At 40.3% G+C, this 23,029-nt stretch overlaps 1 protein-coding gene across 1 annotated transcript in view; it reads left to right on the forward strand.

The window, feature by feature from the left end:
• The first annotated feature begins 1,623 nt into the window (after positions 1-1,623).
• The window catches only part of LOC135519014 (beta-galactoside alpha-2,6-sialyltransferase 2-like), a 79,478-nt gene continuing 58,072 nt past the window's right edge, over positions 1,624-23,029 (forward strand). Inside the window, 1 exon segment of the mRNA XM_064944048.1 lies at positions 1,624-1,792. The gene's annotated coding sequence lies outside the window, so the exon portion shown is untranslated.

A 23,029-nucleotide genomic window follows, 5' to 3' on the forward strand; every position in this document is an offset into this window, starting at 1 on the left:
AGGTAAATTTCCCCCTTATCTCAGCTCGCTGGTCACCATACCATCTCCCACCTGTAGCACACGCTCCAGCAGGTATATCTCTCTAGTCACCCCCAAAACCAATTCTTTCTTTGGCCACCTCTCCTTCCAGTTCTCTGCTGCCAATGACTGGAACGAACTACAAAAAGCACTGAAACTGGAAACACTTATCTCCCTCACTAGCTTTAAGCACCAACTGTCAGAGCAGCTCACAGATCACTGCACCTGTACATAGCCCACCTATATTTTAGCCCAAACAACTACCTCTACTGTATTTAATTAATTAATTTATTTTGCTCCTTTGCAGCCCATTATTTTTATTTCTACTTTGCACATTCTTCCACTGCAAATCTACCATTCCAGTGTTTTACTTGCTATATTGTATTTACTTTGCCACCATGGCCTTTTTTTGCCTTTACCTCCCTTATCTCACTTCATTTGCTCACATCGTATATAGACTTGTTTATACTGTATTATTGACTGTATGTTTGTTTTGCTCCATGTGTAACTCTGTGTCTTTGTATGTGTCGAACTGCTTTGCTTTATCTTGGCCAGGTCGCAATTGTAAATGAGAACTTGTTCTCAACTTGCCTAACAGGGTAAATAAAGGTGAAATAAAACATAAATGTGACTTTGCTATTAAGTGTCCTACAGATAATGTCTTCATGTATGTCTGAATACTGATTTGACAGATTTAGCAGTCAAGCATATTAGGCTCCATGTTTTTCATGATAGGCTATGAGTTGTCACCACACAAGCAGGCCTATGAGGTGAAATATTTAAGTTTCCATTTTCTACATCAAAGCGTATTATTATACACTGAATGTACAAAACATTAAGAACACCGGCTCTTTCCATGACCTAGACCAGTGTTTCTTAACCACAGGGTTACTAGGACCCCTGGGGCGTTCTTGGCCTACCCACTGGGGGTACTTGGGAAGAGTCATGAGACCGTAGGCCAACTGGTAAAATACACTGAGGGGGTACTACAGGCAGAGCAACATTCAGTTGGTAGTACAGTAACTGAAATGTTGGGAACCACTGACTTAGACTGACCAGGTGAATCTAGGTTAAAGTTATGATCCCTTATTGATGTCACTTGTTAAATCCACTTCAATCAGTGTAGAGGAAGGTGAGAAGACAGGTTTTTTTAAGCCTTGAGACAATTGAGATGTATTGTGTTTGTGTGCCATTCTGATGGTGAATGGACAAGACAAAATATTTAAGCGCCTTTGAAGTGGTATGGTAGTAGTGGCAAGCGGCACGAGTTTGTATCAAGAATTTAAACGCTGCTGTTTTTCACCCTCAACAGTTTCCCGTGTGTATCAAGAATGGTCCACCACCCAAAGGACATCCAGCCAATTTGACACAACTGTGGGAAGCATTGGAGTCAACATGGGCCAGCATCCCTGTGGAACGCTTTGGACACCTTGTAGAGTCCATGCGCGACGAACTGGGCGCAAGGTATTATTCATGTTTAGGAAGGCTTCAAATAAACTCGTGGTTGATCCCAAACACTCAAAGGCGATATATTTCACGCTAGGTTACAACCTCAAAGCAAAAGAGACATCGAGGCTCCGCCCACCACTCTCATGCTGAGGGTGCACGAAAAAGGCTTGCGACAATGTGAGACGACACCGAATGTGCAGCTTTCATGAATCTGATTTCAAGCAGCGCTGTGAAACCGGACCACTGCCCGCACAGCTCGGTTAACGGAGGAAAAAACGGACACGAGCCTGCCTTCTAAAACAATGAAGACAAACATATTTCCTAGGTAAGGCTTTAATGGCTCCCCGCAGGATTTGCAGGCAATTGCTCCTCACGCTTCAGAGCGCGTTGTGCTAACAGCCCCGCGGTAGACTACATTGTAATGACGAGCAGTCAATTGGCAAAATATGTGGCTAGAAGAGATTCAGCCAGCGGTCGATTTGGTTTCTAGAATGGACATATACATGAAACATAATTAAGCAAGAATATTCAGTAGCAAATAAATAGCCTGAACGGTTTAGGTTTAACGGGTTTATCTTTGCAGGGTCAGAATGATGAAAAAACCATAGCCAACTGCACCGATAAAATAGTTTTTTTTTAAAATCCTAGGCTATCAACATCATTCATGAGCCTACTACTTGATAGATTTTGGATCCTAATTAAAGCATGCAATACCTCGTGCGGCAACATTGTTGTCAAATCACTCATTTAACAGCCTACTTTCCTACTTTTTATGGAATCTTTATGTAAATATTTGCCTGTTCATAGCTGTCCAATTGTATTACGCCTTCCTGTATTTGAGTTTAACACAGTACTGTTAGCTCATGAAATTAGACAATTTCATCTATTTAGACTGCATGTTAAATTAGCAATATAAGGTCATAAGTTCCACGCGTGTGTGTGGTGAAACCCTGTCTGGCATAAGAAGTACGTTTGATTGAGGAGGACCATGCCTTTCTATAATGTGAGATTGGAGGTGTCCTGTCCTCCATCCAACTAACGTTACTAAAATCAAATCAAATTGTATTTGCCACAGATGGTTAGTAGATGTTAGTGCAAGTGTAGCGAAATGCTTGTGCTTCTAGTTCTGACAGTGCAGTAATATCTAACAATTAATCTAACAATTCCCCAACAATGACCTAATACACACAAATCTAAATGGGTGAATGAGAATATGTACATGTAAGTATATGGATGAGCGATGGCCGAGCAGCATAGGCAAGGTGCAATAGATGGTATAAAATACAGTATATACATGATATGAGTAATGCAAGATATGTAAACATTATTAAAGTGGCATTATTTAGAGTGCATTGTATGAAGTGACTAGTGATCAATTTATTAAAGTTGCCAGTGATTGGGTATCAATGTAGGCAGCAGCCTCTCTATGTTAGTGATTGCTGTTTAACAGTCTGATGGCCTTGAGATAGAAGCTGTTTTTCAGTCTCTTGGTCCCAGCTTTGATGCACCTGTACTGACCTCGCCTTCTGGATGATAGCGGTATGAACAGGCAGTGGCTCGGGTGGTTGTTGTCCTTGATGATCTTTTTGGCCTTCCTGTGACATTGGGTGTTGTAGGTGTCATGGAGGGCAGGTAGTTTGCCCCCGGTGATGCGTTGTGCAGACCGCACCACCCTCTGGCGAGCCTTGCGGTTGAGGGCGGGACATTTGCCATACCAGGCTGTGATACAGCCCGACAGGATGCGCTCGCTTGTGCATCTGTAAAAGTTTGTCAGGGTTTTGGGTGACAAGCCAAATTTCTTCAGCCTCCTAAGGTTGAAGAGGCGCTGTTGCAACTAAATGCATGGTTTGTAAATAATTTCTGAGTGTTGGAGTGTGCCCCTGGCTATCTGTAAATAATTTCTGAGTGTTGGAGTGTGCCCCTGGCTATCTGTAAATAATTTGAGTGTTGGAGTGTGCCCCTGGCTATCTGTAAATAATTTCTGAGTGTTGGAGTGTGCCCCTGGCTATCTGTAAATAATTTCTGAGTGTTGGAGTGTGCCCCTGGCTATCTGTAAATAATTTCTGAGTGTTGGAGTGTGCCCCTTATCTGTAAATAATTTCTGAGTGTTGGAGTGTGCCCCTGGCTATCTGTAAATAATTTCTGAGTGTTGGAGTGTGCCCCTGGCTATCTGTAAATAATTTCTGAGTGTTGGAGTGTGCCCCTGGCTATCTGTAAATAATTTCTGAGTGTTGGAGTGTGCCCCTGGCTATCTGTAAATAATTTCTGAGTGTTGGAGTGTGCCCCTGGCTATCTGTAAATAATTTCTGAGTGTTGGAGTGTGCCCCTGGCTATCTGTAAATAATTTCTGAGTGTTGGAGTGTGCCCCTGGCTATCTGTAAATAATTTCTGAGTGTTGGAGTGTGCCCCTGGCTATCTGTAAATAATTTCTGAGTGTTGGAGTTTGGCTATCTGTAAATAATTTCTGAGTGTTGGAGTGTGCCCCTGGCTATCTGTAAATAATTTCTGAGTGTTGGAGTGTGCCCCTGGCTATCTGTAAATAATTTCTGAGTGTTGGAGTGTGCCCCTGGCTATCTGTAAAAAAAAAGAAGAAAAAAACCCATTGCCGTCTGTTTTTTTAATATAAGGAATTTGAAATTATTTATACTTTTTACTTTTGATACTTATATGTATTTTAGAAATTACATGTACTTTTTATACTTAAGTATATTTAAAAGCAAATACTTTTCCTCTAGTATTTCACCGGGTGACTTTTACTTGAGTTTTAATTGAGTTTACTTGAGGGCTAACTTCAAGTTGGCTACGGTGACTGGTTCAAATCAAATTGGATTTGATCTCCTTCATGCAGTTCCGTTCAACACAGTGGCCATGCCAGTCCTGTGGACATTCAATGGTAGTTTGGCAGGCGGTCGTTGGCAGCTCGCTGTCCGGACCATTTAAAACGTATCATTATTGGCTTTAACAGCTGTTTGAATAAACCCAACAGTGTTATGGTCCATTGTATTAGACAAATTGAACGAAGTGCCGGTAGTTACGCCATTTTGAGAGAAATGATGAGAAATGAAAAGACACAAGTGCCAAGGACGAAGAGTTGTAGGAATTATCCCCATAAGCTAGCTAACAGTTTTGGTTTGGGAGTGTATGTGGTAGAGGCTTTGAAGTGGTTGGATTCCTTCTTTCTTTGTCTGGGATCTACAGACAGGGCTACGTTTGTTTTAGAACAGCGAGCCATTTTTATTCCATCACCTAACAAATCAAAACCAAGACTCATCTGATGGAAAAAGAGGTGAGGAATGAAAGAAACATGATTTCTGTGTAATATATTCAGCAGCATACACCAATCTATTTTTGGATCAACCTACAGTCCTTGAACCAACAGCATTTCTAAGGTGATGTGTGATGAATGCAAAAAAACAACGAGTAAAATCCCGATACCATAACAAAGAGTGAGTCACAGTTTCACTCTTTTGAAATGGTGTCCTTCTGCAGCATGGGGAAGGTGAAACCCAGAGGACTTTTACTGATTGGGGTTGCTGTGGGAACTCTGCTACCTTGGTAGTGTGTTCTTTGTAGTGATGGGGCAAAACAATCATCAATAGTTCTGTGTCAAAATGTTATTTTAGACGATACTATATCAATACTTGTTTTCCATGGCTCTCTCTTGTCCCTCTGCTGCAGACATAACAGTGAGCAATATGTTTGGAACATTGAATCGCATTAAAATCTTAGTATCGGATCACAATACATATTTGTAGAATCGTGAAACATATAGAATTTCAGTACAAATGTTATCGACAACTAAGTATCATGGTAATATCGTATCGTGAAGGTCCCTGGCAATTCTCAGCCCTAGTTATATGTGTGCAGCAGGACAGTTTAATGGGTGTGTCTTTGTATTGTTGATGAATGACAACAGGGGTGTGTGTCTGTGTTAAATTATAACACGGGTTGGTATTTATAGGTTGAGTTATAGCAGTAATGGGTGTTTGTATTGTTGAGTTTTAACAGTGGTGTGTGTTTGTATTGTTGACTTATAACAGTGGTAGGTGTTTGTATTGAGTTATAAGTGGTGGGTGTTTGTATTGGTGACTTATAACAGTGGTGTGTGTTTGTATTGAGTTATAAGTGGTGGGTGTTTGTATTGGTGACTTATAACAGTGGTGTGTGTTTGTATTGAGTTATAAGTGGTGGGTGTTTGTATTGGTGAGTTATAGCAGTGGTGGGTGTTTGTATTGGTGACTTATAACAGTGGTTTGTATAGGTGACTTATAACAGTGGTTTGTGTTTTGTATTGAGTTATAAGTGGTGGGTGTTTGTATTGGTGACTTATAACAGTGGTGGGTGTTTATATTGAGTTATAAGTGGTGGGTGTTTATATTGGTGACTTATAACAGTGGTTTGTGTTTGTATTGTTGAGTTAGAACTAGAGGTTGACCTATTATTTGACCAAAAAACACCAATTAATCGGACGATTTAAAAATATATTTTTTATTTGTAATAATGACAATTACAACAATACTGAATGAACACTTACTTTAACTTAATATAATACATCAATCAAATCAATTTAGCCTCAAATAAATTATGAAACATGTTCAATTTGGTTTAAATAATGCAAAAACAAAGTGTTGGAGAAGAAAGTGCAATATGTGCTATGTAAGAAAGCTAACGTTTAAGTTCCTTGCTCAGAACATGAGAACATATAAAAGCTGGTGTTTCCTTTTAACATGAGTCTTCAATATTCCCAGGTAAGAAGTTTTAGGTTGTAGTTATTATAGGAATTATAGGACTATTTCCCCCTATACCATTTGTATTTCATTAACCTTTGACTATTCAATGTTCTTATAGGAACTTTAGTATTGCCAGTGTAACAGTATAGCTTCCATCCCTCTCCTCGCTCCTCCCTGGGCTCGAACCAGCAACACAATGACAACAGCCACCCTCGAAGCAGCGTTACCCATGCAGAGCAAGGGGAACAACTACTAGAAGCCTCAGAGCGAGTGACGTTTGAAACGCTATTAGCGCGCGCTAACTAGCTAGCCATTTCACTTCGGTTACAGCAGCCTCATCTCGGGAGTTGATAGGCTTGAAGTCATAAACAGCGCAATGCTTGACGCACAACAAAGAGCTGCTGGCAAAACGCATGAAAGTGCTGTTTGAATTAATGTTTACGCTCCTACTTCTGCCTACCACCGCTCAGTCAGATACTTAGATGCTTGTATGCTCAGTCAGATTATATGCAACACAGGACACACTAGATAATATCTAGTAATATCATCAACCATGTGTAGTTAACTAGTGATTATGATTTATTGTTTTTTATAAGATAAGTTTAATGCTAGCTAGCAACTTACCTTGGCTTACTGCATTCGCGTAACAGGCAGTCTCCTTGTGGAGTGCAACGAGAGAGAGGCAGGTCGTTATTGCATTGGACTAGTTACCTGTAAGGTTGCAAGTTTGGGTCCCCCGAGCTGACAAGGTGAAAATCTGTCGTTCTGCCCCTGAACGAGGCAGTTAACCCACCGTTCCTAGGCCGTCATTGAAAATAAGAATGTGTTCTTAATTACAGATTTCCGGTTGTTATGAAAACTTAAATTCGTCCCTAATTAATCGGCCATTCCGATTAATCGGTCGACCTCTAGTTATAACAGTGGTGGGTGTTTGTATTGTTGAGTTATAGCAGTGGTGGGTGTTTGTATTGTTGAGTTATAGCAGTGGTGGGTGTTTTGTATTGTTGAGTTATAGCAGTGGTGGGTGTTTGTATTGTTGAGTTATAGCAGTGGTGGGTGTTTTGTATTGGTGAGTTATAGCAGTGGTGGGTGTTTTGTATTGTTGAGTTATAGCAGTGGTGGGTGTTTGTATTGTTGAGTTATAGCAGTGGTGGGTGTTTGTATTGGTGAGTTATAGCAGTGGTGGGAGTTTTGTATTGGTGAGTTATAGCAGTGGTGGGAGTTTTGTATTGGTGAGTTATAGCAGTGGTGGGTGTTTGTATTGGTGAGTTATAGCAGTGGTGGGTGTTTGTATTGGTGAGTTATAGCAGTGGTGGGTGTTTGTATTGGTGAGTTATAGCAGTGGTGGGTGTTTTGTATTGGTGAGTTATAGCAGTGGTGGGAGTTTTGTATTGGTGAGTTATAGCAGTGGTGGGAGTTTTGTATTGGTGAGTTATAGCAGTGGTGGGTGTTTGTATTGGTGAATTGTAACAGTGGTGGGTGTTTGTATTGGTGAGTTATAGCAGTGGTGGGTGTTTGTATTGGTGAGTTATAGCAGTGGTGGGTGTTTGTATTGGTGAGTTATAGCAGTGGTGGGAGTTTTGTATTGGTGAGTTATAGCAGTGGTGGGTGAATTGTAACAGTGGTGGGTGTTTGTATTGGTGAGTTAGAGCAGTGGTGGGTGTTTGTATTGGTGAGTTATAGCAGTGGTGGGTGTTTGTATTGGTGAGTTATAGCAGTGGTGGGTGTTTTGTATTAGTGAGTTATAGCAGTGGTGGGTGTTTTGTATTAGTGAGTTATAGCAGTGGTGGGTGTTTGTATTGGTGAATTGTAACAGTGGTGGGTGTTTTGTATTGGTGAGTTATAGCAGTGGTGGGTGTTTGTATTGGTGAATTGTAACAGTGGTGTGTTTGCATTGTTGAGTTTTAACTAGAGGTCGACTGATTAAATTGGCCTCGGGGTGATTTCAAGTTGTCTTAACAATCGGTAATCGGCCTTATGGCTGAGGGAGACTGCATGGCAGGCTGACCACCTGTTACGCGAGTTCAGCATCAAAGGGACCTGCAAGGAGCCAAGGTAAGTTGCTAGCTTGCATTAAACTTTTCTTATAAAAACAGTCTCCACATAATCATTAGTTAACTACACATGGTTGATGATATTACTACGTTAACCTGCTTGTTCCGCATTGTGTGTATAATCAATGCAGTGCCTGTTAATTTATCATCGAATCACAGCCTCAACTTTGCCAAAAGGGCAATTGTTGTGCAAATGTAACTAACTGTAAACAACAATGCCTTTCTTAAATCACTACACAAGTATATATTTTGAACCTGCATATGTAGTTAAATGCAATTCATTTTAGCAGGCAATATTACAAAGGAAATTGTCACTTCTCTTGCGTTCAGGGCAATCAGAGTCAGGGTATATGCAACAGTTTGGTCCGCCTGGCTAGTTGCGAAATGGAACGGTTCCGTATTTTACTGAAAGAATCAACGTTTTGTTGTCGAAATGATAGTTTCCGGATTTGACCATATTAATCACCAAAGGATCATATTTCTGTGTGTTTTTATTATAATTAAGTATATGATTTGATATTTGATAGAGCAGTCTGACTGAGCGGTGGTAGGCAGCAGCGGCTCGTAAGCATTCATTCAAACAGTACTTTAATGCGTTTGCCAGCAGCTCTTAGCAATGCTTGAGGCACAGCTATGTTTATGACTTCAAGCCTATCAACTCCCGAGATTAGGCTGGCAATACTAAAGTGGTTATAAGAACATCCAATAGTCAAAGGTATATGAAATACAAATGGTATAGAGAGAAATAGTCCTATAATTCCTATAATAACTACAACCTAAAACTTCTTACCTGGGAATATTGAAGACTCATGTTAAATGGAACCACCAGATTTCACATGTTCTCATGTTCTGAGCAAGGAACTTAAACATTCACTTTTTTACACGGCACATATTGCACTTTTACTTTCTTCTCCAACACTTTTTTTTGCATTATTTAAACCAAATTGAACATGTTTCATTATTTGAGGCTAAATTGATTTTATTGATGTATTATATTAAAAGTTAATATAAGTGTTCATTCAGTATTGTTGTAATTGTCATACAGTGTGTGTGTATATATATGTGTATGTATATAGTCCGATTAATCAGTATTGGCCTTTTTTGGTCCACCAATAAAAATCATAATCGGTATCTGGTTATGACGTTGAAAAATCATAATTACTGAGATGTAATAACTTATGTTATAACTGACTCTGGTTATATTACTGTTATTACTGTTATGATATTAATGTCATGGTTGTTATTACTGAGATGTAATAACTTATGTTATAACTGACTTATATTACTGTTATTCCTGTTAGGATATTACTGTTATTATGGCTATTATGTTATTATTGTTATTATGTTAGTTATAATGGTTATGTTAGTACTGTTATTATGGCTATTATGTTACTACTGTTATTATTGTTATTATGTTAGTTATAATGGTTATGTTAGTACTGTTATTATTGTTATTATGTTAGTTATAATGGTTATGTTACTACTGTTATTATTGTTATTATGATAGTTATAATGGTTATGTTAGTACTGTTATTATGGCTATTATGTTACTACTGTTATTATTGTTATTATGATAGTTATAATGGTTATGTTAGTACTGTTATTATTGTTATTATGTTAGTTATAATGGTTATGTTAGTACTGTTATTATTGTTATTATGTTAGTTATAATGGTTATGTTACTACTGTTATTATTGTTATTATGATAGTTATAATGGTTATGTTAGTACTGTTATTATGGCTATTATGTTACTACTGTTATTATTGTTATTATGATAGTTATAATGGTTATGTTAGTACTGTTATTATTGTTATTATGTTAGTTATAATGGTTATGTTAGTACTGTTATTATTGTTATTATGTTAGTTATAATGGTTATGTTAGTACTGTTAGTATGTTATGACTGTTATTATGGTTATTACTGGATTATGGTCTCTCTAAATATCCTCCCCCTGTAGCAATCTCTTACTAAACCATCACATTGTTAGTGAAAAGAAAACGAGGTGAGTTGTTCCCATACTGTACCATGGAAAGAACTTTGAACACCTGGAAAGTGTAATATTAATGATGATCATCTTTATAATGGCAGTGTCTGCATTTGTAGTGCTAAAATGCTCTCAAACAGGTACCGTTGTGCTAGTACTGTAATTGGTATTATTTTGACATATTTGTTATTGAATGAGTTACACCCTAGATAAGATGTACCGTAGGGGACCAGAACCCTCTCCAACAACACACACCCCCCATTCACACATCTGTGATTGTATCACCTTCCATCTGTTCCACAGGATTCACACCTGACCTGTGGCTCAGAACGGGGAGGGCCTGTGTCAGGCCGAAAGCCAGCCAGCCCCCCGCCCACACAGTGTCAGTGCTCCACCTGGTTGTTAGATCATAAGGCTTATAACAAACAATCCCCAACAGCACCAAACTGTGTGCCTCTACCTTTGTAACTATGCTTATATTTAGCAGCCACCTGGACGGACACCCACACAGCACCAATTTAGTCCTCCACCACCCACCAGTGCACCATGGGAAGGGTAAAGACTTCCTGTAAGTATGAGAGTGGAGGACATTTAATTTAAAATGGAGAGAGAGAGAAATAAGGAGGGAGAGAGGAAAAGAGAGTGACAGGGAGAGAGAGGAGAGACATGAAAATAGAGGGGGAGAGAAATTGAGAGGGAAGGGGAGACAGTGATCCCTCCAAAATACATGACCAATGAGTTAATCATGCGGTGTGCATGATCTCTTGTTTAACATACACGAAAACACATTTGTTAGTCTACAGATGTCCAGTTTGCCAGGTTTTTTTTGTCGCAGCCAGACGGTAGCACTGCTTTGACTCATTGATTGATTAACAAGCGTTGTTCAAGATACATTTTTTAAAATCTTAAATGGACAAGCACAGACATTACACCCTATGAGTGCTAATACACACAGCACCTGATTCATGTTCTTCTAAACCCACAATGTGAGGCTGTGGATCCCTCCACAGCCTCAGAAGATCTAGATCATTTTTCAAACCTCTCTGGATCACAAAAAATATATATATTTTCCATTACCGTGCAGTTTAATGGTCTGACGGTAATCATATCCCGAACGAAAGACATATTTAAATAGAAAGTTATCAGAAATAGATAAGATCTTGCTAGATGGAAAGGAAAATACCTGTCTATTTGTGGAAAAATCCCAGATTTGTCTTTAGTTATTTCCCAGTTTAGCTATTTCCTTATGGCCCTACCTACACCTAACAACTTGTTTTTTAAATTATACGAACAAAAAAGATCAAATGTTATTTGGAATGGCAAGCAAGACAAAATTAAACGGCTCTATTTATATAATGAATATGAATTCTGAGGGCAGAAATGATTAAATATTAAAGCATTAGACCTCTCACTAAAGGCTTCAGTCATACAAAAGCTATACCTAAATCCAAACTGGTTCTCTAGCAGATTAGTAATGGCCAACGCCATGTTCAAGAATGATCTTTTTCTCTTTATTCAGATTACAACCTCTCACTTTCCATTATTTGAAAATGAAATAATCTCCAAAATATCGCTATTTTTAAAACATGCCTTTAGAAAGTTGGTTACTATTTCAGTTTCATCCACCAGAAAATAAAACAAATATTATAGTAAAACTCATACTAATTTATTAAATAAAATATATTTTTGTGAAAAATGTAAACTGCAATCTTAAAAATGATATCACAAATAGGACTGGTGGAGTTGTCACACATGCACCTAACAAAAATAAATGGAAATGTCTCCTCTATCCAAAATTACAACCAACTAATTACATCATTTCTGCAAAAATGGATGAGGAAAGTGAACGGGGAAGGAACTTGTTTGTCGGTGCTGTATTAAAGACCAAAACTGGTCAAAGAAATTTGTCATGAATAAAAAAGTATACCAGTTTCACTTGAGGTCCAAAAAATGGACGGCTGTGCCATACAGGTTGCAAAATAGTTCACATTTTGTCACGGCTGATTTCCTCCTCCTCGTCTGAAGAGGTGTAGCAGGGATCGGACCAAAATGCAGCGTAGTTTGTGTTCAACATATTTTAATGAAAGACCAAAACGTGAACACTGCACAAAATAACAAACGTGGCAAAACCGAAAGTGCTATCTGGTGCAGAGAACACAGAGACAGGAAACAACCACCCACAAAGTACACACAGAATATGGCTGCCTAAATATGGGTTCCCAATCAGAGACAACGATAGACAGCTGCCTCTAATTGAGAACCAATCTAGGCAACCATAGACATACAAAATACCTAGAACGGAGACAGCCCCATAAACATACAAAAACCCCAAGACAAGACAAAAACACATACATCACCCATGTCACACCCCGACCGAACCAAAATAACAAGGAAAACAAAGAATACTAAGGTCAGGGTGTGACACGTATCCCTAATCCCTAATCATGGTAGTATCCTCATTAATGTAGAAGAGTTTATAAACATTCTATTCTTATTTACAACAAAAGTGACTCCAAAATGACACAATACATTATTTACCATTCATTTCTATTGGGGAAAAAAATATCTGAAACACAACCAAAAACAAACAGCATTTGCCTTGTCAAAATGCACCAAATTGCAGGAATTTAGCTTCAACACTGCACAATGTTTTCTCAGCTCCATGTCAAATCGCAGGAAAGGTTTTTTAAAACCATAACATTTTCTGTCAGCTCCAAGGCAAAATGTGTAGAATTTCAGAAAATGTGCTTTAAAAAGGCAAACAATTCTCCACAAGGTCAAGTTGGGGGGGCCTCTAAAATTCAGTCGTTCTGACCGTGCCCATTGCCACGCCCCCTGCCGCACCCACCACCTAAGCCCCTTTTTGATCCAAAGAAAACCCTGGAAGGGAAGAGAACAGAGGACAGACAAGACAAGAGTCCAGGCAGTGCATGGTCTCTTGTGTAATTGCGACCTTCACAGCGCATCCTCTCTCTGATAAATCACACGTCTTTTAATGACAGCCTTTGGGCTGCGGAGACAGACCGCTGAGTGCTCTGAAACGTAGCCTGGCCAGGAACAAGGTCCTGTGAAAGGATCCCAGCTCTACAGCAGCACTACATCTCCCATTCTGGCCCATAAATACAGGGGCTGGCAGCAGCACAGGCATTTGAAGAGTCAACTCACAGGGACACTTAAAGGACACTTCCCCCTGGCCGCTATACGCCGTTCTCATCATCCTCTGGAGGGCCATTTGGGAGTAATGTCCATAGGAAGGATGACCTTCTGTAAACGCTCTGGGGGACCAGAATATCTCAGGTGACCTCACCCAGGGGAGTGGACTGTCTGGAGGCGATGACAGAGAAAAAAACCCATGTTTGTGCAGTAGGAAAATAATGTTATGCCTCCCGAGTGGCGCAGCGGTCTGAGGCACTGCCTTGCAGTGAGGTTTGAAATGATTATATATGTTTTGAATAGAAAATGTTTTCAAATCCTGCAACACCGCAGGACAAGACGTCTAAGAAGTTGTCTTAGCCTGGAAGGCTGGGAAACTCAGCCATCTATTTTGATTGACTACGGCCTGCAATAAATTACCACTAATCACAGGACAAGAGACAGTCAATTACATAAGGGGCTTAGACAGGCTCGGATAACCTCTGATAGCCCCGGAGGTGAAGTGCGTGCACACACAGGTGCTAAAACATTATGTTCCAGCGAGAAGTTAACAGGATTTGAGCTGATTACATCACAGGCTTTCACATGTTAGGGTTGGTGGACTATACGAGGGTGTGTGGTTTCACTAAACCACAGAACATGACCGCTGAACTCGGATGTATATCTCTTCTGACAGCTTGACCTCTCTCTGCCAACTAGGTGCATCTAGATAAATGAGTTTTTCCTGCTCTAGTTGCATTGCCCAAACTGGTCTTTACATAGACAGTATACCACACTGAAAAACAGATGACTTACAGCTCCTGTCACCTAATAGAGAGACACAACAGCTAAACAAACGTCCCACTAAAACTCCTATATGACTTCTCAGGGTGTTTATAACCAAGTATTACTGTCTAATTACCTCTCCCACGTGTTCCTCATTGGCCCTCATGTCCTCATCCTCCTCCCCTCTCACACACACACAGACAGAGACAGACAGAGTGAGGGCCCCAGCTGGTCTTGATGACTGCAACCCTCCTCCTTTGAAGGCTGGGCTCATATAACCGCTGCTCTTAAACCATAACCCTCCAATTAAGGACAGATATCTCTGCCTATGTACTTGCTCAAATCTTCAGACAACATAGCCGATTATTTCCTTTTCTACTGTGGTGGGGAGGGGAAAGTCATGATAAGGTAGTGTGCTGTACTGCACTGCATGTTCTATGCTGCGCTGAATATCCTAGTATCATACATCTGTCCTTCGGAGGACATCAGCAGATGTCACAAGAGTGTCCTTCTGTAGTTCTACCGGGGGGTTGTGGGGTGTGTGTGCAGTTCTTGGTGTGTTTGTAGGTGGTGTGGGGGTTCAGGGGAGAGGTAGCACTGCACACCTGTGGGCTTTACAACACCCCCCCAGGGGGAGCGTGGCCCAGCCAGTTCACCCCCATAAATAGCCAGCTACAAAGAGAAAGAGGTGCCAGCCTGCATGCCACTATAATGAGCTAGAAAATATGTTCTGAAACACTAATGCAGATGTTCTGTTGTGGAGATCACAGCCCTTCAGGGATTCTACAAACCCTCATAACGTTCTATAAGAATTGCATTCATTCTGGCACCATGTGATCAATTAGCAGTTGTAAACATGTATTATTCTTCTCTATGGTGAATGAAGCGTGATCTAAGCATGAACAATACAAACACCCACCACTGTTATAACACAACAATACAAACACACACCACTGTTATAACACAACAATACAAACACCCACCACTGTTATAACACAACAATACAAACACCCACCACTGTTATAACACAACAATACAAACACCCACCACTGTTATAACACAACAATACAAACACCCACCACTGTTATAACACAACAATACAAACACCCACCACTGTTATAACACAACAATACAAACACCCACCACTGTTATAACACAACAATACAAACACCCACCACTGTTATAACACAACAATACAAACACACACCACTGTTATAACGCAACAATACAAACAAACACCACTGTTATAACGCAACAATACAAACACCCACCACTGTTATAACACAACAATACAAACACACACCACTGGTATAACTCAACAATACAAACACACACCACTGGTATAACGCAACAATACAAACACACACCACTGTTATAACACAACAATACAAACACACACCACTGTTATAACACAACAATACAAACACACACCACTGTTATAACTTATTGTCAATAATACCGTAAGTCACAACATAACAGTAATATCATAACAATACTGACATAAAATAACTATAACAGTAATAAATCATAACATAATAACAGTAATAACATCTAACTTTAATAACATAACAGTACCAACACAATACCAGTAATAACCATAACAGCACCAACACAATACCAGGAATAACATAACCATAACAGCACCAACACAATACCAGGAATAACATAACCATAACAGTACCAACACAATACCAGGAATAACATAACCATAACAGTACCAACACAATACCAGGAATAACATAACCATAACAGCACCAACACAATACCAGTAATAACATAACCATAACAGCACCAACACAATACCAGGAATAACCATAACAGCACCAACACAATACCAGGAATAACCATAACAGTACCAACACAATACCAGGAATAACCATAACAGTACCAACACAATACCAGGAATAACACAACCATAACAGCACCAACACAATACCAGGAATAACACAACCATAACAGCACCAACACAATACCAGGAATAACACAACCATAACAGCACCAACACAATACCAGGAATAACACAACCATAACAGCACCAACACAATACCAGGAATAACACAACCATAACAGCACCAACACAATACCAGGAATAACACAACCATAACAGCACCAACACAATACCAGGAATAACACAACCATAACAGCACCAACACAATAGCACGAACATAATAACTATAATGACATTAACTGTCACACCCTGACCTTAGTATTCTTTGTTTTCTTTTATTGTTTTATGTTGTTCAGGGTGTGACATGGGTGATGTATGTGTTTTCTACTGTCTAGGGGTTTTGTAGGTTTAGCACCAACACAATCTAGGTGTTATGTATTTCTATAACAGCCCAGATTGGTTCGCAATTAGAGGCAGCTGTTTAACACTCTGATTGGGAACCATATTTAGGCTGCCATCTTCTTTACCAGGATTTCGTAACCATATTGTCTATGTCTATACCTGGTCTGCACTAGTGTTATTATAGCTTCACGTTCAATTTGTTGTTTTGTATAGTTAAGTGTTCTTCGAATTAAAATATCATGTATTCACATCACGCAACACAATCCGCTTAATAACCATAACAGACATTAACATCATAACAGTACTAAATATAACTGTAGTAATTATAATATAAATAACATAATTACTATAAATACAGTACTAACCATAATATCAATATCATATCAGTACTAACAGTAATATCATAACAGTAATGACATGATAACCCTAATGACATGATAACTCTAATGACATGATAACTCTAATGACATGATAACCCTAATGACATGATAACTCTAATGACATAACAGTAATGACACGATAACAGTAATGACACGATAACAGTAAACACAATAACCAGGAATAACACAAACCAATAACACGATAACCCAATACCAGGATAACCCAAATAACAGCGATAACCCAATGACCACGATAACCCAACCATAACAGCGATAACCCTAATGACACGATAACCCTAATGACACGATAACTCTAAGACATGACATGATAACCCTAGTGACATGATAACCCTAGTGACATGATAACCCTAATGACATGATAACCCTAATGACATGATAACCATAATAACTCATTATTAGGCTGTATTATACAGCCAACAATAACATAACAGCCACATACAAACCTAACTATAACATTAACTGTCACACAGCCTAGACAGCACATTCTTTGTTTTCATTTATTGTTTTGTTTAAATCGCTTTCCTGAAACATGGAGACCCTACCAGAGTTTTCTAACCACTGGATGGGTTTGTAGGTTTTGAAAGCAAGAGGCTATCTAGGTGCACTGCATTCTCTGTTTGTGATTGGGAGTGTGTGTATGCCTAGGTTGTTGTGTTCGCAATTAGAGGCACCTAGCATGTGGAGCTAAGCTCACACTGCAGGGCACTTGACAAGCCATAGCCATCACACCGCTGCAACTCAAACAGCCTTGCACATACAGCCTAGTTACAGCCTAGTGCACGTACATCCTAGTGCACATACAGCCTAGTGCACAGCACATTACAGCCTAGTGCACAGCACATTGTTGTTTTGTATAGTTAAGCCTGTTCTTACAGCCCATTAAAACTATCATCCTATTGCACATACAGCCTTGGTGCACAGCACATACAGCCTAGTGACATTAACAGCCTATAACAGCACATAAAGCCTATAACAGCACATTATAATATAAATAAGCCTAATGCACATAACATACAGCCTAACGCATAATAACAATATCATATCAGTACATAACAGCCTAATATCATAACAGTAATGACATGATAACCCTAATGACACATACAGCCTAATGACAGCACAACAGCCTAATGACAGACGTAAGCCTAATGACATGATAACCCTAATGACATGATAACCCTAATGACATGATAACCCTAATGACATGCACAACAGCCTAATGACATGATAAGCCTAGTGCACAGCACATACAGGGCCTTCAGAAAGTATTGACTTATTCCACATTTTGTTGATAACCCTAATTCAAAATGGATCAAATGTATTTTTTGCTCATCCATCTACACACAATACCCAATAATGATAAAGCGATAACCATAATTTAGACATTTTAACCTGTAAAATAAAATAGATAACCCTAATTTATGATAACCCTATTCGACAGATAGACCCTAATGACCCCACATTTTGTCAAGTTAACCCTAATAATATAACCCTAAATTGTTTTTTCCACTCGATAACCTAATGACACGATAACCCATAATGACAACGATAACCCAATGACATTATAAATGTTTGACATTTATTAAAACAAAATACAGATAACTTATTTACATAAGTATTCAGACCCTTTGACATGATAACCCTAAATGAGCTCATGATCCTGTTACAATTGATCATCCTAATGAGCTGTTTCTACCCTAATGACATGATTCCACCTGTAATAACTCATTATTGATTGTACATTATTTGCACAGGCACACACCTGTCTATATACATCCCACAGCCAGTGCACAGCACATACAGTCTAGTGCACATACAGCCTAGTGCACAGCACATACAGCTCATTATGTTAGGTCAAATCGCTTTCCTGAAACATCATGAGACCCTACCAGAGATTATGTAACCACATGGATGGGTGTGTGTTTTTGAAAGCAAGAGGCGGCGAGTAAGCATTCTCTGTTTGTGATTGGGAGTGTGTGTATGTGCACTAGGTTGTGTGTGTGGCTCCTTGTGGCACCTAGCATGTGGAGCTAAGCTCACACTGCAGGGCACTGAGACACAGCTCGTTCCAGCCATCACACCGCCTGCAACTCAAACACAGCCTAGTGCACATACAGCCTAGTGCACATACAGCCTAGTGCACATACAGCCTAGTGCACATACAGCCTAGTGCACATACAGCCTAGTGCACAGCACATACAGCCTAGTGCACAGCACATACAGCCTAGTACACAGCACATACAGCCCAGTACACAGCACATACATCCCAGTAGACAGCACATACAGCCTAGTGCACAGCACATACAGCCTAGTGCACAGCACATACAGCCTAGTGCACAGCACATACAGCCTAGTGCACATACAGCCTAGTGCACAGCACATACAGCCTAGCACGCATACAGCCTAGCGCACATACAGCCTAGTGCACAGCACATACAGCCTAGTGCACATACAGCCTAGTACACAGCACATACAGCCTAGTACACATACAGCCTAGTGCACAGCACGTACAACCTAGTGCACAGCACGTACAGCCTAGTGCACAGCACGTACAGCCTAGTGCACAGCACGTACAGCCTAGTGCACATACAGCCTAGTACACAGCACATACAGCCTAGTGCACAGCACATACAGCCTAGTGCACAGCACATACAGCCTAGTGCACAGCACATACAGGGCCTTCAGAAAGTATTGACTTATTCCACATTTTGTTGTTGCAGCCTGAATTCAAAATGGATCAAATGTATTTTTTGCTCATCCATCTACACACAATACCCAATAATGATAAAGCGAAATCATGTATTTAGACATTTTTGCAAATCTTTTGAAAATAAAATAGAGAAATCTAATTTATGTAGTGTATTCGGAAAGTATTCAGACCCCTTCCTTTTTCCCCACATTTTGTTAAGTTAAGCTTATTATAATATATATTAAATTGTTTTTTCCACTCGTCAATCTACACACAATACCCCATAATGACAATGAGAAAACAAGTTTTTAAAATGTTTGCACATTTATTAAAACAAAATACAGATACCTTATTTACATAAGTATTCAGACCCTTTGCTGTGAGACTCGAAATTGAGCTCAGGTGCATCCTGTTACAATTGATCATCCTTGAGCTGTTTCTACAACTTGATTGGATTCCACCTGTGGTAAATTCAATTGATTGTACATTATTTGGTTAGGCACACACCTGTCTATATAAGGTCCCACAGTTGACAGTGCACAGCACATACAGTCTAGTGCACATACAGCCTAGTGCACAGCACATACAGCTCATTATGTTAGGTCAAATCGCTTTCCTGAAACATCATGAGACCCTACCAGAGATTATGTAACCACATGGATGGGTGTGTGTTTTTGAAAGCAAGAGGCGGCGAGTAAGCGTGCACTGCATTCTCTGTGTTTGATTGGGAGTGTGTGTATGTGCACTAGGTTGTGTGTGTGGCTCCTTGTGGCACCTAGCATGTGGAGCTAAGCTCACACTGCAGGGCACTGAGACCCACAGCTCGTTCCAGCCATCACACCGCCTGCAACTCAAACACAGCCTAGTGCACATACAGCCTAGTGCACATACAGCCTAGTGCACATACAGCCTAGTGCACAGCACATACAGCCTAGTGCACAGCACATACAGCCTAGTACACAGCACATACAGCCTAGTACATAGCACATACAGCCCAGTAGACAGCACTTACATCCTAGTGCACATACAGCCTTGTGCACATACAGCCTAGTGCACAGCACATACAGCCTAGTGCACATACAGCCTAGTGCACAGCACATACAGCCTAGCGTGCATACAGCCTAGTGCACATACAGCCTAGTGCACATACAGCCTAGTGCACAGCACATACAGCCTAGTGCACAGCACATACAGCCTAGTGCACATACAGCCTAGTGCACAGCACATACAGCCTAGTGCACAGCACATACAGCCTAGTGCACAGCACGTACAACCTAGTGCACATACAGCCTAGTGCACAGCACATACAGCCTAGTGCACAGCACATACAGCCTAGTGCACAGCACATACAGACTAGTGCACATACAGACTAGTGCACATACAGCCTAGTGCACAGCACATACAGCCTAGTGCACAGCACATACAGCCTAGTGCACAACACATACAACCTAGTGCACAGCACATACAGGGCCTTCAGAAAGTATTGACTTATTCCACATTTTGTTGTTGCAGCCTGAATTCAAAATGGATCAAATGTATTTTTTGCTCATCCATCTACACACAATACCCAATAATGATAAAGCGAAATCATGTATTTAGACATTTTTGCAAATCTGTTGAAAATAAAATAGAGAAATCTAATTTATGTAGTGTATTCGGAAAGTATTCAGACCCCTTCCTTTTCCCCACATTTTGTTAAGTTAAGCTTATTTTAATATATATTAAATTGTTTTTTCCACTCGTCAATCTACACACAATACCCCATAATGACAACGAGAAAACAAGTTTTTAGAAATGTTTGCACATTTATTAAAACTAAAAACAGATACCTTATTTACATAAGTATTCAGACCCTTTGCTGTGAGACTCGAAATTGAGCTCAGGTGCATCCTGTTACAATTGATCATCCTTGAGATGTTTCTACAACTTGATTGGATTCCACCTGTGGTAAATTCAATTGATTGTACATTATTTGGTTAGGCACACACCTGTCTATATAAGGTCCCACAGTTGACAGTGCATGTCAGAGCAAAAACCAAGCTATGAGATCGAAGGAATTGTCCGTAGAGATCCAAGACATGATTGTGTCGAAGCACGGATCTGGGAAAAGGGTACCAAAACATGGCTGTAGCATTGAAGGTCCCCAAGAACACAGTGGCCTCTTAAATGGAAGAAGTTTGGAACCACCAAGACGCTTCCTCGAGCTGGCCGTCCGGCCAAACTGAGTAATCGCGTGAGAAGGACATGGTCAGGGAGGTGACCAAGAACCTGATTGTCACTCTGACGGAGCTCTAGAGTTCCTCTGTGGAGATGGGAGAACATTTTAGAAGGATAACCATCTCTGCAGCACTCCACCAATCAGGTGTTTATGGTAGAGTGACCAGACAGAAGCCACTCCTCAGTTTAAGGTACATGACAGCCCACTTGGAGTTTGCCATAAGGCACCTTGTCACACCCTGACCTTAGATATCTGTTTTATATATATTTTGGTTAGGTCAGGGTGTGACTAGGGTGGGTACTCTAGTGTTGTATGTCTAAGGTTTTGTATGTCTAGGGTTGTTGTAGGTCTAGGGTTTTTTGTGTTTCTATGTTGGCTTGATATGGTTCCCAATCAGAGACAGCTGTTTATCATTGTCTCTGATTAGGGATCATATTTAGGCAGCCCTGTTTCCCACTTTCTGTTGTGGGATCTTGTCTACAGTTAGGTGCCTGGCACACTAGTAGCTTCACGGTTGGTTGGTTGGTTGGTTGGTTGGTTGTTTTGTTTTGTTTTTGGTGAGTTTCAGTTCATTAAAAATATGTGGAACTCTATTCACGCTGCGCCTTGGTCTCCTTCATACGACGAACATGACACACCTAACGGACTCTCAGACCATGAGAAACAAGATTCTCTGGTCTGATGAAACCAAGATTGAACTCTTTGGGCTGAATGCCAAGCGTCACGGAAACCTGGCACCATCCCTACGGTGAAGAATGGCGGTGGCAGCATCATGCCTTGGGGATGTTTTTCAGCGGCAGGGACTGGGAGACTAGTCAGGATCGAGGGAAAGATGAATAGAGCAAAGTACAGAGAGATCCTTTATGAAAGCCTGTTCCAGAGCGCTCAGGACCTCAGACTGGGGCGAAGGTTCACCTTCCAACAGGACAACGACCCTAAGCAAACAGCCGAGACAATGCAGGAGTGGCTTCGGGACAAGTTTCTGAATGTCCTTGAGTGGCCCAGGCAGAGCCCGGACTTGAACCCGATCGAACATCTCTGGAGAGACCTGAAAATAGCTGTGCAGCGACACTACCCATCCAACCTGACAGATCTTGAGAGGATCTGCAGAGAAGAATGGGAGAAACTCCCCAAATACAGGTGTGCCAAGCTTGTAGCATCATACTCAAGAAGACTTGAGGCTGTAATCACTCCCAAAGGTGCCAAAACAAATGACTGACTAAAGCGTTTGAAAACTTATGTAAATGTGATATCATTGTAATTTTTTTATACATTTGCA

This window comes from Oncorhynchus masou, chromosome 29 (genome assembly GCF_036934945.1).
Source record: "Oncorhynchus masou masou isolate Uvic2021 chromosome 29, UVic_Omas_1.1, whole genome shotgun sequence".
Lineage (NCBI taxonomy): Eukaryota > Metazoa > Chordata > Actinopteri > Salmoniformes > Salmonidae > Oncorhynchus > Oncorhynchus masou.